The 19,482-nt window shown below is 39.0% G+C and overlaps 1 protein-coding gene and 3 long non-coding RNA genes across 8 annotated transcripts in view; 3 read left to right on the top strand and 1 right to left on the bottom strand.

Moving 5' to 3' along the window:
* Positions 1–483: 483 nt before the first annotated feature.
* Positions 484–7,375, top strand: LOC124256432. 4 transcript variants are annotated; one of them, XR_006892936.1, is made up of 4 exons: positions 4,223–4,333; positions 4,464–4,556; positions 4,923–5,386; positions 5,639–7,375. It is a non-coding gene; the product is annotated as an uncharacterized LOC124256432 (long non-coding RNA). The 4 variants fall into 4 exon arrangements; XR_006892960.1 differs by lacking the exons at positions 4,223–4,333; positions 4,464–4,556 and adding an exon at positions 484–512; XR_006892946.1 differs by lacking the exons at positions 4,223–4,333; positions 4,464–4,556 and adding an exon at positions 3,256–3,538.
* LOC124256592 lies at positions 664–2,862 on the top strand. 2 transcript variants are annotated; one of them, XR_006893029.1, is made up of 4 exons: positions 664–706; positions 757–1,020; positions 2,180–2,315; positions 2,372–2,862. It is a non-coding gene; the product is annotated as an uncharacterized LOC124256592 (long non-coding RNA). The 2 variants fall into 2 exon arrangements; XR_006893013.1 differs by having other exon boundaries at positions 2,180–2,862.
* An 8,410-nt stretch (positions 7,376–15,785) lies between the features above and the next one.
* LOC124266226 lies at positions 15,786–16,103 on the top strand. The gene is made up of 2 exons (XR_006895686.1): positions 15,786–15,839; positions 15,924–16,103. It is a non-coding gene; the product is annotated as an uncharacterized LOC124266226 (long non-coding RNA).
* Positions 16,104–17,235: 1,132 nt separating this feature from the next.
* LOC124256342 (neurogenic locus notch homolog protein 1-like) overlaps positions 17,236–19,482 on the bottom strand; it is a 46,304-nt gene continuing 44,057 nt past the window's right edge. Inside the window, 1 exon segment of the mRNA XM_046690366.1 lies at positions 17,236–18,650. The gene's annotated coding sequence lies outside the window, so the exon portion shown is untranslated.

Below are 19,482 nucleotides of genomic sequence, written 5' to 3'. Positions count from 1 at the left end.
TTTGTTGCGTTTTTCTCCGGCCTACTAGGTTTCTCATTAGTACCGTGACTGCCGTAAAAATCTGTCACGGCATCCACGGCAATCACGGACTGTCACGTTTGCTCATTCACTTCCATCCCGTGTAACCCTAGCATTAGGAACGGGAGTAAGAGCGGAAATAATTATCGGCCGATGTTGAAGGAGGGAATCGAACACAGGAATACACATGAGCCAACAGTTATGAAAGGAACTGGACAAGTGAATGCGCATGGACAACAGTCAAGTAGAAAAGTAAACACGGTTATACATATAATACGGGCAAAAAGTGAAGAAGGGATGGGGCTCAGGACCAAAACAATTCGCCTGTTGTGAAGTAGGGAAGTAAACACAGGTATTCACATGGGCCAGAAGTGATGTAGGGAAGTAAACACAGGTATACACATGGGCCAGAAGTGATGTGGGGAAGTAAACACAGGTATATATATATATATATTTTTATACGGGTCAATAGTGAAGTAGGGAATTAAACACAGGTATACACATAGGCCAGAAGTCATGTGGGGAAGTAAACACAGGTATATATATATATATATTTTTATACGGGTCAATAGTGAAGTAGGGAATTAAACACAGGTATACACATAGGCCAGAAGTCATGTGGGGAAGTAAACACAGGTATATATATATATATATACGGGTCAATAGTGATGTAGGGAATTAAACACAGGTATACACATGGGCATGAAGTCATGTGGGGAAGTAGGGAATGAAACACAGGTATACACATGGGCCAGAAGTCATGTGGGGAAGTAAACACAGGTATATATATATACAGGTCAATATTGAAGTAGGGAATTAAACACAGGTATACACATGGGCCAGAAGTCATGTGGGGAAGTAAACACAGGTATATATATATACAGGTCAATATTGAAGTAGGGAATTAAACACAGGTATACACATGGGCCAGAAGTCATGTGGGGAAGTAAACACAGGTATATATATATACAGGTCAATAGTGAAGTGGGGAATTAAACACAGGTATACACATACCAGCCAGAAGTCATGTGGTATATATATATGTCAGGGTAGAGACTGCGATCTGGTAGAATCTCCGATCCTACTAGTAGAGATTGCAATCGTAGTCTCTACTGGTTGAATCGGAGATTCTACCAGTACATTTTCCAATTCAACTGGTAGAAACTCCGATCCTACTAGTAGAGGCTGCAATCGTCTTCAACTGGTAGAAACTCCGCGTGATCTGTGGGTAAACAACAAAGACACTTTTTCTGAACAGTACTATGCATTTTATTCAGATATAACACTAGACTGTTTCCACTTCTACAGATATATTAAGGACTAAAAAACCAAATGTGACTTGAGAGATCATATTACAATATACATATATTTCAAAACTGATTACAAGCAAGATCAATTGCATAATCAGTGTTTGCCCTAGGCATAAAAATTTAGAAGTCATCATGAGAGGGAGTCATGGACATGTTTTTGGGGGTCAACTTCTTTCATCAAGAGATCAACTGTTATCAGGGTTCGAAATACCCCATATATTAGTGTGCCATGGCACGGTCATTATTGAAATGGCACGGCTAAAAAATGTTCTTGGTGCCCTTTTGACACGCCTGATTTTTCAGAGACATAACTCACATTTAGTCATTTAATCCCCCAAAACAATTTTTTTTTCCAAATTAAATAATACCATACATATGTGAATGCTCATAAATAATATCTTACTCCAAAACAGACTTAACAAATAAAGTTAACAAGATAACAATAAATAAGTTCAATTATAACTGGCAAATAATAGGAAAACATTATCCCCACTTATTATACTTGCTTGCATAAGCTTGCACTTGATTGCATAGGTTATTCCATATAATCGTAGTCTCTACCAGTAGAGACTCCGATCGCAATCTCTACTGGTAGAATCTCCGATTCTACCAGATCGCAGTCTCTACCCTGACATATATACAGGTCAATATTGAAGTAGGGAATTAAACACAGGTATACACATGGGCATGAAGTCATGTGGGGCAGTAAGCACAGGTATATATATATACAGGTCAATAGTGAAGTGGGGAATTAAACACAGGTATACACATGGGCCAGAAGTGATGTGGGGAAGTAAACACAGTTATATATATATATACAGGTCAATAGTGATGTAGGGAAGTAAACACAGGTATACACATGGGCCAGAAGTGATGTGGGGAAGTAAACACAGGTATATATATATATATATACGGGTCAATAGTGAAGTAGGGAATTAAACACAGGTATACACATGGGCCAGAAGTGATGTGGGGAAGTAAACACAGGTATATATATATATATATATATACGGGTCAATAGTGAAGTAGGGAATTAAACACAGGTATACACATGGGCCAGAAGTGATGTGGGGAAGTAAACACAGGTATGTATACACCCGTGCATTAATTAAGCACAAGCCTATTTTGAAAATAAGATGTGATGCTACAGAAAAGTTAGGGTATAGCCATCAATTTAGTCAACCTGTAGTTAAAGAAGCTTTATCCACTGACAGTTTTACAAATACCATAACCTTTTTTATTCTTTATGAAAGAAAAATACGTGATAAAAATGTGACGGGACTGATTTTTTACCCAAACTAATTATTCCTTTCCTGCTCAAACTACACAATTCAGTTTTGACTAAAAATAACAATTCTGTTATATATCAAGATGACATTTACACATCAAGTAAGCTTTAATTATGCATATTCAGGAAGAACCTGAATGTCAGAGATTCAGACTTTTTTCCAACAATGCAGATTGCTAATTGACAAAAACTGAAAAAAAGGCCACATTAATAAGATTTTGGAATACATTTTTTTATGATTTTGATTTTATTGTAATGAATAAACACTTCTCCTTTCCGGATACTGATTATTACAGCTAAAATCTGTTTGTTTTGTTTGTAAACAACTTTTACTGCATTTTAAAATTTTCCTGTTATTTAGTTTGACTTTAACTGTTCCTCAATCATAGTTTACAAATTTTCATCCAATCAGAATAAATAACGAACTTATAGGCCTCACAACAATCAAGTATTACTTTCAATTTTCAAAATAAGGTAACTTGCTTTAGGACAGAAAAACACCTGTTTTAAATATAGGCAATTGTCCTAATTAAAGTACATGGTAATTTCAATGATGTTTTCGTTTTTTATATGTTAAGTGCTTGTTCTATCAAATTATAAAGGTTATTTTTTGCAAAGAGTTTAGAATTTCATTTCAGACAAAATTAATTGGTAAAAATACAGGGTGGTGCGTATTTTGTGCACAGTTGTATATATATATATATATATATATATATACACGGGTCAATAGTGAAGTAGGGAAGTATACACAGGCATCAATATGGGCCAATAGTGAAGAAGGGAAGTAAACACAGGTATTAATATGGGCCAATAGTGAAGCAGGAAAGTAAACACAGGTGCAAATATGAGCCAATAGTGAAGTTGGGAAGTAAACACCGGTATTTTTATATGGGTCAATAGTGAAGTAGGGAAGTAAACACAGGTATTAATATTGGCCAATAGTGTAGCAGGGAAGTAAACACAGGTATTAATATGGGCCCATAGTGAAGTAGGGAAGTAAACACGGGTATTAATATATGCCAATAGTGAAGTAGGGAAGTAAACACAGGTGCAAATATGGGCCCATAGTGAAGTAGGGAAGTAAACACAGGCAGAAATATGGGCCAATAGTGAAGTAGGGAAGTAAACACGGGTATTAATATGGGCCCATAGTGAAGCAGGGAAGTAAACAAGGGTATTCATATGGGCCAATAGTGAAGTAGGGAAGTAAACACGGGTATTAATATGGGCCAATAGTAAATTAGGGAAGTAAACACGGGTATTTTAATATGGGTCAGTAGTGAAGTAGGGAATTGAACACGGGTATCAATATGGGCCAGTAGTAAAGTAGGGAAGTAAACACGGGTATTTCAATATGGGTCAATAGTGAAGTACGGAAGTAAACACAGGCATAAATATGGGCCAATAGTGAAGTAGGGAAGTAAACACGAGTATTAATATGGGTCAATAGTGAAGTAGGGAAGTAAACACGGGTATTTTAATATGGGTCAATAATGAAGAAGGGAATTAAACACGGGTATTAATATGGGCCAATAGTGAAGTAGGGAAGTAAACAGGGGTATTAATATTGGCCAATAGTGAAGTAAGGAAGTAAACACCGTTATTACTATGGACCAATAGTGAAGTAGGTAAGTAAACACAGGCATAAATATGGGCCCATAGTGAAGTAGGGAAGTAAACACAGGTATTAATATGGGCCAATAGTGAAGTAGGGAAAGTAAACACAGGTATTAATATATGCCAATGAGTGAAGTAGGGGAAGTAAACACAGGTGCAAATATGGGCCCATAGTGAAGTAGGAAGTAAACACAGGCAGATTAATATGGGCCAATAGTGAAGTAGGGAAGTAAACACGGGTATTAATATGGGCCAATAGTGAAGCAGGGAAGTAAACAAGGGTATTAATATGGGCCAATAGTGAAGTAGGGAAGTAAACACAGGTATTAATATGGGCCAATAGGAACACGGGTATCAATATAGACCAGTAGTAAAGTAGGGAAGTAAACACAGGTATTTCAATATGGGTCAATAGTGAAGTACAGGAAGTAAAACACAGGCATAAATATGGGCCAATAGTGAAGTAGGGAAGTAAACACAGTATTAATATGGGTCAATAGTGAAGTAGGGAAGTAAACACGGATTTTAATATGGGTCAATAATGAAGTAGGGAATTAAACACGGGTATTAATATGGGCCAATAGTGAAGTAGGAATTAAATATGGGCCAATATTGGCCAAACAGCAGTGAAGTAAGGTAAAACACCGTTATTACTACTATGGACCAATAAAGTAGGTAAGTAAACACAGGCATAAATATGGGCCCATAGTGAAGTAGGGAAGTAAACACGGGAATTAATATGGGCCAATAGTGAAGTAGGAAAGTAAACACAGGTTCAAATATGGGCCAATAGTGAAGTAGGGAAGTAAACACAGGCATAAATATGGGCCAATAGTTAAGTAGGGAAGTAAACACGGGAATTAATATGGGCCAATAGTGAAGTAGGAAAGTAAACACAGGTATTACTATGGGCCAATAGTGAAGTAGGGAAGTAAACACAGGCAAAAATAAGGGCCAATAGAGAAGTAGGGAAGTAAACACAGATGCAAATATGGGCCAATAGTGAAGTAGGGAAGTAAACTCGGGTATTTTAATATGGGTCAATAGTGAAGTAGGGAAGTAAACACAGGCATAAATATGGGCCAATGGTGAAGTAAGGAAGTAAACACAGGCACAAATATGGGCCAATAGTGAAGTAAGGAAGTAAGCACGGGTATTAATAAGGGCCAACAGTAAAGTAGGAAAGTAAACACGGGAATTAATATGGGCCAATAGTGAAGAAGGGAGGTAAACCCAGGCATTAATATGGGCGAATAGTGAAGTAAGGAAGTAAACATGGGTATTAATATGGGCCAATAGTGAAGTAGGAAAGTAAACACGGTTATTAATATGGGCCAATAGTGAAGTAAGGAAGTAAACACTGGTATTAAAATGGGCCAATAGTGAAGTAGGAAAGTAAACACAGGTATTAATATGGGCCAATAGTGAAGTAGGGAAGTAAACACAGGCAAAAATATGGGCCAATAGAGAAGTAGGGAAGTAAACACAGGTGCAAATATGGGCCAATAGTGAAGTAGGGAAGTAAACTAGGGTATTTTAATATGGGTCAATAGTGAAGTAGGGAATTAAACACAGGCATAAATATGGGCCAATAGTGAAGTAAGGAAGTAAACACGGGTATTAATATGGGCCCATAGTGAAGTAAGGAAGTAAGCACGGGTATTAATAAGGGCCCATAGTAAAGTAGGGAAGTAAACACGGGAATTAATATGGGCCAATAGTGAAGAAGGGAGGTAAACACAGGCATAAATATGGGCGAATAGTGAAGTAGGGAAGTAAACACGGGTATTAATATGGGCCAATAGTGAAGTAGGAAAGTAAACACGGTTATTAATATGGGCCAATAGTGAAGTAAGGAAGTAAACACTGGTATTAAAATGGGTCAATAGTGAAGTAGGGAAGTAAACACGGGTATTAATATGGGCCAATAGTGAAGTAAGGAAGTAAACACTGGTATTAATATGGGTCAATAGTGAAGAAGGGAAGTAAACACTGGTATTAATATGGGTCAATAGTGAAGTAGGGAAGTAAACACGGGTATTAATATGGGCCAATAGTGAAGTAAGGGAGTAAACACGGGTATTAATATTGGCCAATAGTGAAGTAAGGAAGTAAACACGGGTATTAATATGGGCCAATAGTGAAGTAAGAGATTACGAGCAGGAATATACATGGGGAGTATGCTGGGTAAATGTGGACGAACAGTCATGTTGGCGTGGGTAATGGGAGTGGAAAATATGAATAAACATGGTACTCAGCATATCCATATGTCAGTCGCATTTTGTTTACTCTGCACTAATAAGACATTTAATGACCAACTGTCAACATTTATGAAAGCACCATAGACCATATCTCCTCATCGGCGTGATGAAGGCACAAGCAAATCATCTAACGTATTTGTCTTTAATAAAATTGCCTTAATGTTCTTCATCATTTACCTTACAAAATATAATTAAATATAAGGAACTCAAAACTAATGTTGAGATGATGTATGGCGACATTAACCTGCATCACACAGACGGTCCGTGAATAAATGATCACGTCACATACGAAGCCGATGAACAGATAAACTGACAGACTGCTTGTAAACATTTAGCAATTGTTACTCCAAATACGCAGTTGTATCTGGGCGTCCTTGAGAACTAAAAAGAGCGGGAGGGAAATATTGAATATATGTTATGTAAAGGAGATATGACCTCAACAGAAAACTCTTTAAAAGGTCACACCTCATATGGGTCCCAGATGAGTACACGTTGATACTCGTATACCTCGTTTTACAGGTGTGTCGTTATAGATGGTGCTAGAAAGAAATAAAGATACTGTTCCCATTTGGCGGTACATTGTATGACGGTAGACATGCTATTCCCCTATTGCAGTACAATGTGTATCGCTACAGATACTATTCCCCTATTGCAGTACAATGTGTATCGCTACAGATACTATTCCTCTCCCGATGCAATAGTATAGAGATTGTGACTTCTGAAAATACATCTGCGCTCTTTTACCTTTTCGTGACAATTCAGTTAGCAACACATGACTGTTTCCAACCAGTATTGATATTTACTCGGCGTCGTTAATGAAGGGTCAAGCTATTGGTAACGCTATTTCTTAAAAGTTGTGAAAATCTTCGTTTTTGTTTGAAATATATACAACTGAATGTTTTACAAACTTTCTTAACAGTATGGGAAAACATACCAGACCGTTGGAATGTCATTATTACGTTCTTTGAAAGTCCGATACATTCTGTTACAAATGGCACAATTTTTATTCAAATTGTGAATATGGAAATCCACCTGCCACTTAATGTCAATGATTTGCACGTGCAAGTCGCTCTATCCATGGAAAGTGGAGGACAATACACATGCATTGATGCTTTTTCACTGTCGTTCACTGTTCACTGTTCAGGAACCTCTTTGAAATCGCAGCTTAAAATGAGACGCTACTGGCTGAAAGGGGTCAGGCTACAGGCCTTTTGGAGTCTGGTCAAACTCAGAAGCAGGTTGCTGTCCGCTTAAATGTGAGTCAGAGTGCTATTGGTAGACTCAAGCCAATGAGTCCGTGGAATATGCACGTCGACCAGGTAGCCCCGGAGTCACAAGAGTCCGAGATGATAGGCACGTGATTAACACTGCGTTACGTAACAGATTCCTTAATGCAGCAGATCTTCAGACAGAACACTTCAATGTTAACAATGTAAGGATATCCAGGAGCACCGTTCGTCCACGTTTAAGAGCAGCCGAACCCCGCTTTTGGCGACCTGCACTTCGTCCACCACTAACACCACGTCACAGGCTGGCGCGTTTGAGATGGAGTAGACATCATGGCCGCTGAAATCAACGTCAATTGTTTCGTGTGCTCCTCTCAGATGAAAGCAGATTCAATTTGTCTTTTCATGATGGTCGGCAGAGGATTTATCGTCGCAATGGAGAGTGAATCACAGAGGAAACTGTGGCCACGCATAACCTATTTGGCGGGGGTCGGTCATGGTTTGGGCAGGGTTAACTCATACTGGACGTACTCCGCTGCACGTGGTCGACGGTAGTCTTACCGGGCAGCGTTATCGGGAGGAGATTCCGGCTCATATAGCAGTATCATTCCTGCAAGCTATGCATGGCTTTTATGGTCAACCCTCTTTACTGCAAGACGACAACGCTAGGCCAGGATTGTCACGGAATTCCTTAGGCAGCATAGTGTAGAGTGGTTGGTTGGCCAGTGGCCACCCAGCACCAGTGGATCTCCCAGAACTACGCAGAGCTCTAGTAGAGGAATGAAATGCAATTCCGCAAGCTCTCTTTATGAACTTGATAAGCAGCATGAAAAGAAGGTATACAGTATCTTGGACGCGCGAGGAGGGTACACAAGATATTGAATGACCGAGTGCTTCATGTTTGTCATTTTCGTTTTGGGGAGTTGGTCTATGCAACTGATGTTTGCTAGTGCTGTTTGAACTTTTTGTCTGTATGCCACGATGTGTCACGTTTGTCAACACATTAAACAATATTATCTCTGAGAAACCTTTCTTTACATGTGCTATATATTATTTGACCGTTTATTAATGACGCCTGGTATATCATTTAAGCTATTCGATGAACAGTAGGTTCGAGGCAGTAAGGTACGAATGGTTCTCACGATGTCGCATGGCAGAGACCCGTGAAGATCCGGGTTAGAATTGGTCTTCACCAACCCGTGATTGTCGTAAGAGGTGGCTAACGGGATCGGGTGGTCACGCTCGCTATCTTAGTTGCCACATGTCATTGTATCCCGATTACGTAGACTGATGATTATGCTGTTGATCACTGTATTCTCTAGACTTGATTGTTTACAGACCGCCGCCATATAGCTGGAATATTGCTGAGTGCGGCGTTAACCAACCAACAAACCAACAACAAACATACGTTTATACCATCATACCTTGATGTTGATCGATGCTCGTGTTATCAACCACTGGTTTCCCGGTTATAATTCTGATTTTGTTTTTAAGCATTGCTCGATAATATTTTTTTTGTTTTAAGCTAATCGAGAATCATCCGGCCTGTACATAGTCGAGTCCCGACTAGGATGAGTGAGTTTAGTTTTACGCCGCACTCAGAAATATTCCAGCTATATGGCGGCGGTCTGTAAATAATCGAATCTGGACCAGACAATCAAGTGATCAGCAGCATGGGCATCGATCTGCGCATTTTGGATACGATGACATGTTTCAACCAAGTCAGCGAGTCTGACCACCCCATCCCGTTAGTCGCCTCTTACGACAAGCATGGGTCATTCTAACCCGGATCTTCACGGGTCGAGTCCCAACTAGATGATCCAGTGATAGATATGGTGAGCTAAGTTTCACGCCATAGATCGATGACACACCATCAACTGAATGAGTGAATGAGAGTTGGGTTTTACGCCGCTTTTAGCAATATTCAAGCAATATCACGGCGGGGGACACGAGAAATGGGCTTCCCACATTGTACCATCAACTGAGAACTGAGACGCCTCTTACGACGACCATAGATTCGTCGAAGTTGTCTGGGTGTTTTCATTGCCCGTTGAAGTTGAAGTGTATACCATATTTCACAGGACAGGGTTTCCTTTCTTGATCTTAGTCCCCTTTTATTGAAATACGAAATACCTACATTCCTGCTTTTAAAACTATTGACACAGCAATAACCTCGCCTTATTGTTAAATGTGACAGGCATACACGCCCCTGAAAAAGCGACGTAAACAAGCTATGACTAATGAACACAAGTAGCGCTCTACAATTTACACAACAAAAAGATGAGCTTTAGGCCTACGCTGCGCAAGGAATGGAAACTCTTTGAAAACCCTTTCTTTCACGACAGCTCAGTTTGAGGAGTCTTTGTATTCAGCACATGTTTTGAGTGCGAGGCGCATGCCCCCCTGTTGTTCATCATGCATAATGCATATGTGTGTCTGTATCATCATGCAGAAAAAGTTATCTATAAGGGAACTGTAATCTGTCAAACCTTTGTATCCCTACTGTATAACTTTTAGAATAAAGACCAGAGCAGATATATGCTTAAAGGAATGTTGTGTCATGCAACCTTTAGAAACATTATGCATAATAGTTATCTTGAGATGTAACATCCACCCGGGCCCCATTTCACAAAGCGATCGTGGCGCTAAGGTGATCGTTACTCCCATACTTTAACGTACAATTACGACAGTCGTAGCGCTACGATTGCTTTCTGAAACGGGCCCCAGGGAGCCATCTTGCGGATGGGGAAGGTGAGAGAGTGACTTTAGTTTTACGCCGCACTCAGCAATATTCCAGCTATATGGCCCGACCTTAGATGGATGAACAACAATGGTTGGCTTGTTTGTTGCTCAACACCACACTCAGAAATATACCAGCTATATTGTGGCGATCTGTAAATAATCGAGTCTGGACCAGACAATCCGGTGACCAACGGCATGAACATCGATCTACGCTATTGGGATACCATGACACTTTCCGATCCCATTAGTCGCCTCTTACGACAAGCATGGGTTACTGAAGAGCAATTCTGCCCCGGATCTTCACGGGTCAGATGGGGAAGATGGGCAAGAGTGTGGGTTTAACGTCTTGTTCAAGCTTATTGTTAAAATTGAGTTAAGATTAAACGTCACATCGGCAGTATTTCTGCCATATCGTGAGGTCGCAGGATTATTGCAGTTATATAGCTTGTAGCTATGTAGTTATATACCTGTGTGCGTAAGTGCGTTTGGAAGTGTTTGCCGACAAGTCCTGTTTTTCCCCTTAATGCCAAAGAGCGGTGGTGTAGCCTTGTGGTTAAAACGTTCGCTCGCACGCTGATGACCGGGGTTCGATTCCCTACATGGATACAATGTGTGAAGCCCATTTCTGGTGCCCCCCGCCGTGATATTGCTGGAATATTGCTAAAAGCAACGTAAAACTAAGCTCACTCAACTTAAAGCCCCACGCAAATCTGGAAATACATACAAACATCATGTTTCGCTGTGATACCGTGAGGGATCGGACCACCGACTTTTCGTTCTCCGAGGGAACACTCTACCCACTGGACTGAGCTGGCGTCCCTGAACTAATGCGGATAGACAGAATGTGAGGCGAAATGGATTTCAACGGAGCGTTCAAGATTATCGCCATATTTCAGGGGCATTTACAAAATTTCTCCGCCGTTTGTTAAATTAATGAAACAGAATTAATTATGATACTTAATTAGCTATTCACCGATTTGTCCAGCCCGTTCACTGCCGCCGATCATGTTTTTATGTATGTGCCAAGTTTGGTGAAGAAACATTGAACGGTTTTAGAGTTCTGCTCCGGAAAAGAGCACTACCACTAATTTCAGTCTAAGTCAAACTTGTTGCCATGGAAACACCAAAAATATTTTATTCAGAATTCCAAAACTACCAAAAGGCACCAGTTCACCACCAGATCCATGTATGTGCCAAGTTTGGTGAAGAAATAGTGAACGGTTTTGGAGTTCTGCTCTGGAAAAGACAAATGTGCACGGACGGACGGACGCACGCACGCACGGACGGAGTCCATTTTTTTATAGGGTTCATAACTCAGTATTACAGCTAAATAGCGGCGGTCTGTAAATAATCGAGTCTGGACCAGACAATCTAGCGATCAACGGCACGAGCATCAACCTACGCTATTGGGATACGATGACATGTGTCAACCAAATTAGCGAGCCTGACCATCCAATCCCGTTGGTCGCCTCTTACGACAAGCATGGGTTGTTGAAGACCAATCCTAAACCGACTCTTCATGGGTCCTTGCATGCTGACCGAGCCTAGTCTGTCTCAGAATCCCTGAACCACATTATTTTCCCTACCGCCTTGCCCTTTCTGCAATTCTTAAGCCCGAAATGAAGCAAGTCTAGATTTCCTCAGGTTCTGAATTTCCATTCTCACCGGGCTCCTCTTCAATTTAAAAGGAATTGTTGGTTTCTATTATATATATCTAGAGGTTAAGTGTTAGTCTATGACCAAGACCGCAATGGTTTGTACGTTTCCTGAACACCATGCTGCAGTCTGACATGGGTAACCAACTTGGTGTCAACCAGTCATTGTTATATCCTTTAACGCTAAACAACACTCGAACACTAGCCCTTTTGTTTGTCACAGGTGTTCACCCGACCTTATCCGTGAATCACGTCTCACAATGCTAGCTGCACATGACACGCCATACAGTTGCATGTGTACACGTGTAAACACATTATACCTGATCTTTATTCTCTGCATGCCGGTAAAATAGTTTCTAACTATAAGTTTAAATTATACCTGATCTTTATTCTAAAACCTGCATTCTCCGGTAAAATGAGTTTCTAACTTTATGCCGCTTTTAAATATTCCAGATGACACCAATCTCATTAAAACCAGTGGGGATTCTCTTCGGCGTGACAGGTAATAAAGACTACTGTGGATATTCTATCTCTACAGGTAATAAAGACCTGTGGATATTCTATCTCTCGTCATGTATGAACGACTTTTGGCAAACTTTAATAAGTCAACATTAGCCAAACAGAAATGAACAGCTTTCTCGGATTTTTACGAGACACACGTTTCAAGCTTCAGATATATTAGACAAAGGTTCCAGACAACGTTTTCCATAAAAACTGAAGACAAAAAAATATATATTCTGAATGCGTAGTTACCTCTGTTGGAAATGTTTGTCTCACTAAACCCAACGATGATTTTGAGGAAACCAGTGGCCCAGGCTACCCAGCCACAGTGTTGGAATTTCTGTGTTATCCTTTTTCAGGTTGCATGATCCAAAACATATTCCTAGTGTCACCTTTTTTCAGCGTTATGACTGGTTGGATGCATGACCCTTGTGGAGTTACAAGTAAGGGACCCTTCATAATTTTTGGTTGGGGGCTGGGGTTGATCAAGATTATTATGGAGAAGCATGTACACTTTGAATGATAACCAACCCCCACCCGCCTAAAATTTCTGTACAAAATCAATGACCCCCCTGCCCTTCCCATAATTTCTAAGCATAAATTTTAACATACCTTTCTGTACAAAATTGCTGACAATACCCCCAAGGAGGTGTGTACAAAATTGCTGCCCGCTGAACAAAATGGGTGATCCCCCCGAATTTTTTTTAAATAAATAATAATAATAAAAGAAAAATCATCATCACCCCCCAAGCCATAAATTATGAACGGTCCCTAAGTGTATGTCATCAGAAGTAGCCAGACCTTAGATGGATGAACAACAATGGTTGGCTTGTTTGTTGCTCAACACCACACTCAGAAATATACCAGCTATATTGTGGCGGTCTGTATTTAATGATGTCTGGACCAGACAATCTAGTGATCAACAGCATGAGCACCGATCTACACAACTGGGATACGATGACATGTGTCAAGTCAACGAGCCTGACAAGAACGGGTTGCTGGAGATCAATTCCAATTTTCAGGGCCTGAACAACATTGTACCTACTCAGTATTCCTCTAAACTTGAACCTCCTGGTCTAGGTATATACATTCTTTCATGTCCTTTAGTATGCTACAATGACCACCAAGGATCATAATCATGTCAGTACAAGGATTAAAACAATTATCAGATGATCCTGGCACAAACTAAGGGATATTACTCTGGAGAGCAAAATGTGATGCTTTCAACCAAAAGGTGTATACACACAAACATATGTCATTTATTTGTGGTCATTAGTTTGTTGTTTTTCAGTCTGCTATATTCCAGCTATATTACAGAAAAGACTGTAAATTATCAAATCTTGGCCAGTGGCAGATATAGGCAATGTCCTACATCATCTAGGTAAGAATGGCACCATCAACTAAACCAAAGTGTGAGTGATATCATATCCAAATTAATCCCACAAGCAGTAACCAGAATGTTCTCCAGTCAAAAGAAAGAATCATTATCTTTCTTAAGATAACAGTAACTGTATGGCTGGAATGCTAACCATGTGATATACAATTATATATCACTCACTTTCAAGATGACAAACAAACATTGGTCATATCAAATCATTTAATAGAACAATATATGTCTCCCATCTGTGGCAAACCTTTCCATTCTGTGGAAAATGGAGGATCTCAAAGGAGGAGATACTGGCAAACTGCCAACAAATGTAACACAGATATACATTAGATCATTTGAAGTAAATCAAACTTAATAACAAAATACTATCAATAATTTTAAAACTAAAAATAAGCTTAAATATAAACAAAATTATACAAAAGGCTAGGCATAATACTGAAAATGATAAGAAAAATAAGATTAGCGAGTTCTGTGGAGAGATTAGTGACAATAATTTAAAGGCACAATGTCACACCACATTTCTCTAAAATGCACAATGCATTTCTCTCTAACTATCAGCCCTCAGGGAAGCTACCTATAATTTATTCCGAAAAATTACACATTTAGATTACAAACTTAAATCAAAACATTCGAATGAATTAATGCAACGCTGCATTAAATCTACTCGTCCCTCTACCGGCCGAACATTATTTCAAGCGAACCCCATAGTTATGTCCCTTGGAGCGCTCTTTACGAATGTCCTATAACACAACTTGTGATTGAGGCCAGTTCGACAAACACGCACAACACCGCATGCAAAAGTTTTCGATGTACGGAGCAATTGTTTACATTCCATACATGGCAAGTGTTCCCTGTTTGGAAGCTGTTCGCCTTGAAGTTTCAATTATCAATTTAAGGCACATTGTAAGGGGTAATAAGTCTTTTATTGCATCAATAGGAAGCTAAAGTCAAGTATGCCCCCAGTATGTAAAACATAGGCCAAAATATTGTCAAAAATGTGTGACATTGTGCCTTTAACATATTCAATAACACAATGATGAAGGCTCAGTACCATAACATAACATTTTTGTTCTAAATATTTGCAATATATATATGAAATATGAATTCTAAAAGAGCAATTGTAAACAACAGGTAATATAAGATACAAGGGCAGAACGTATTACGTCTGTATACTGATAACCTGTAGCACTACAGCTTACATTGCTGTAAAAGTAGAAGTAAAAAATGAAACATACAACTTTATGGATGACAACTTCTTGTTTATTGCATTAAGCGATGTTTTAATGTAGATTCTGACATTGTTGTTAAGCTAAATAACGATGTAAGAATCTACATCTAGTCGCTAATGCAATGAACAAGAAGTTGTCATCCATAAAGTTGTATGTTTTCATTTTTGACTCACCAACTTCTAGAATGCAGATCAAACAGGAAGTAGAAGTGAGTCTGATCTATATACCAGATATAAATATATATACACACACAATGACTCTTTTAGAAAGAACACTTTGTGTAGGGGATTAAAATGAATGTATTCTTTCAAATCTTAAACTCAAACAATTACATATGTGTTTAATGGGTAAGACTACAGAATACCGGATACCTCTGCCATCTTTGAAAGCATGCAAGTTTACTTAGGGTTAGGGTAAGGTTTAGGTTTAGGGTTAGGTTAAGGGTTAGGGTTAGGGTAAGGTTTAGGGTTAGGGTTAGGGTAAGGTTAGGTTTAGGGTAAGGTTTAGGTTTAAGTTTAGGGTAAGAATTAGGTTTAGGGTAAGGGTTAGGGATAGGCTGAAGTGACACTAAACAATATGGCTGATAGGTATCCGGTATTCTGTAGGTGTCAGGGTTAGGGTTAGGGTTAGGGTAAGCTTTAGGGTTAGGGTTAGGATAGGCTAAGCTTTAGGTTTAGGGTATTCTGTAGGTGTACCCCTTAATGTTCAGCTGCATCTTTAAAGGAAGCAAGATAAACAAATGAACAAATGGCAAACTTTGATCTTCCACCCTGAAGACAGGACCCCTGCACAGCCTGATTCATGCTATTAAGATTTGTGGTTAATGGTGTGTGAAAGTAAGTAGAGAACTTGCCATTGTTGATGAAAAATGAGATATGTCAAACACATGATCAATGTCATGGACGGTTTTATGCATCGTATAGCAATATTATTCCAGAAATATCACAGGGTGACCAGAAACAGGTGTCACACAATGTACTCTTGTGGACAACCAAACTCAGGCCTTCCGTGTAAAGATGCATACTTTAACCAATATACCACTACCCTTGAAATGTCATGGATGTTTTAGAACACAAAAGCAAACATATATATTTTCATGGATAAAAAATAGTTCATTTAAAAAATAATTCATAAAAATATATGATCATCGAGATATAAAAAGGTTCCATTCTTGCACACTTTTGTGACAGATGTATTTGAAAACAAGATCATCAAACAAATTGAATTGTACAACACAGAACAAAGCTCAGTCCAAAACAAAGTATGCCACTGTACAAACATTAACTAAACATTACTGAATGAAAACATGTTCGATTGGGTAATACATGCACCATGTGACTAACAAGGACAGGTTCTCATATCAATGAGGCAAAAGATTTACACAAATATAACAAGTTTGTACACACATACTGGTGGTGTGTGGGTGTGTGTGTGTGTGTGGTTGTCATTGTGTTTGTGTACATCAAATATGTTTAAAATTATGCTTAGAAATTATGGGTAGGGGTGGGGGTCACTGATTTTGTACACAACATGCAGGGGGGAATTATTTCGTACATAAATTTTAGGGGGGGTCATTCACATTGTACATGCATCTCCATAAAAATCATCACCATTCCCCCTAGCCATAAATTGTGAAGAGTCCCTAAAGTAAAAGTGAGTGAGTACGTTTAGTTTTACGCCGCACTCAGCAATATTCCAGCTATATGGCGGCGGTCTGTAAATAAGTGTTCAACAGCATGAGCGTTGATGTACGCAGTTGGGATGCAATGACATGCGTCAACCAAGTCAGCGAGCCTGACCACCCGATCCTGTTAGTCGCCTCTTACGACAAGCATTGGTTGCTGATTGCCGACCACTAACCTACCTGGAATTCCTGATACAATGGAAGTAACTAAAGATAAATTCTAACCCGGATCTTCACTGACGGGTATAGTAATAACGGGCCCACAACCAACTGCAGTGACAATTCATGCATCATAACACCTGCAGTATACTGAAACAGAACATCGACAATAACCTCTATCAGTATATTGATAAATAACAGTACATGTTTACAGGCATATATATGTGTATACAATATATATAGATCAATCTGTGAAGGAATGCTAGAAATGTTCTGACAAAGACCTTTAAATAACTGGCAGAGGCACATGAGGTTGCATCACAACCAAAACACCAATTCAGTTGAGCAAATATGTTATAGTATTAAAACTGTTAAATGCATAACAGATTTACTTGGTAAAATAACATGTCCATTTATAATGCGTTAAACTAAATTCAGCAAGTCAATCGTCATTGTCACAAGGGCATGTGAATTTATGAACGGAGTGAGTGAGCATGGTTTTACACCACTTTTAGCAATATTCAAGCAATATCATGAAATGGGCTTCACAAATTGTACCAATGTGGGGAAGCAAACCCGGGTTTTTCAGCGTGATGAGCAGATGCTTTAACCACGAGCTACCCCACTGCTCCCTTAGGAATGGAATCTGTAAGTGAGGCAGGTGAGGCAGTACTACAATGGGGAAAGTCATCAGCAATGGAATGGTGTTGACAAACCTAGTCAAATAATCAGGGTGAACCTGGATTCAAACCATCATAGGATTCTGATGTGCCAAAGGTACATAACTCCGCACAGCAGAAGGCAGCACCTTAGACTATGCCCCATCCTTCCCCAAACTGTTTGTATATCTTCAGCTGAGATAACATGTTCTGATTGAATGTAGCTTTGTAGAAACATTGAAGTTGATCATCTCATACAATTCAAAGCATAATATGCAAAAAATGTATAATTTTTTAAAAGTTTAACTTGATTTTTCTCATGAAAATGGTGACACTTGTAGTACACACTATGGCTTAACTGTAATGTTGACCTGATAAAAAAATGAATAGTAAAAAACACAAAATGTTAAATCTACAGAGATTATTGCTGACATAAATGTGTAAAATTTCAACTAAAACTATTCTGTGACATTGCAGTTACTATGCAACCTATAAGCTTGAACTTTTAAAAACCTCTGAAAAATACATATGTCCAGATGAAATCATTTAAAAAAACAAAACTTCTATTCATATTCAAAAAATTCATGGCTCCATTTCATACAATTTACTCTCATGGCATGAATAATCCTGCTGTTTTGAATATTTGTTATCTAGATCTATACAAAAAGTTATCAAATATATAACCAAACATTTTCTTTCTAAATATAGCCTAATTTCATGTGTATGATCCACTTAAAAGCTGTCAAAACGCTTACACATATCATATCACTTTTGGTAAACAGAACAACCCAAAACATATATATAAACAGACATTTTCTGCAGTACTGTATGTACATTCCAAACGTTTTGCAAAATGTGCATACTGAAATTATGCTCACTGTCTCCTTCAGAACTATTTTTCTCTTCAATGTCACCTGTAACAAAGATAATAAAAAAGATGTATAGATAACAACCACAAACAATTCAGTTTGGAAATATGTCATAACATCACAGCATTTATAACTTACAAAAGATACATCTGATGGAAAAATGTTTGTGATTCAACACATCACCATTATCACCGACACCATCCTCTCTGTCTCCAGTGCTTGTATCCCAGTAAACCTTCTCCAACCCCTCAATCAGATCTATGGTTCATGCAACTGCAATTACCTGCCCTTGCCTCTCATAACCACTTTACCTGCCAATCAAATGTTCACACAAGGGGAAGTAACTCATGTTTCCTAGACATTAAAACCAACATTCTTTTTCATAGAGATCGTCCTTGGGGTACATATTATGCATTTTCCGGCTGAAAATGTCCTGTGACAGTTGTATCAATGTTTTTTAATAAAAATATTGTACAATAAATAAAAAACTTTTGATTTATTATATGGCCCCCACCTCGTGGAGTTACCTCCCGTTACGCATGCGCACCAACTGGGTAAGCTCCTAGGCCCGTATAATCATTCCTTCTGCTGTCACTGCTTGTATGTATGGTCTTTATATTGTCCTTCAAAGGAACAGTAAAGCTTTGTGGTCGGTTGTCTCCTAATTGTGACTTTGTATTCAAATTATTTTACGCTAACTTTCCCGTGGTTTACGCACATGTTGCTCTTCCATGGCGGGAAGTTTAGCGTGCCACGTGGTTGTAATATTGCGTTTTAACCAACTATTTCTTCCCGTGGTCGCCTTCACGTAATTTTCAATGTTTTATACGTGTATCTTATGCTGCTGGTCCACCGTTAGCTACATGCTTGCGTGTTT

The sequence above is a fragment of the Haliotis rubra genome, unplaced genomic scaffold, assembly GCF_003918875.1.
Source record: "Haliotis rubra isolate DU_JTF1 unplaced genomic scaffold, ASM391887v1 Scf10, whole genome shotgun sequence".
Classification (NCBI taxonomy): Eukaryota; Metazoa; Mollusca; class Gastropoda; order Lepetellida; family Haliotidae; genus Haliotis; species Haliotis rubra.
Note: the sequence above shows the minus strand (reverse complement) of the source record. Positions and strands in the feature narration are given on the sequence as shown.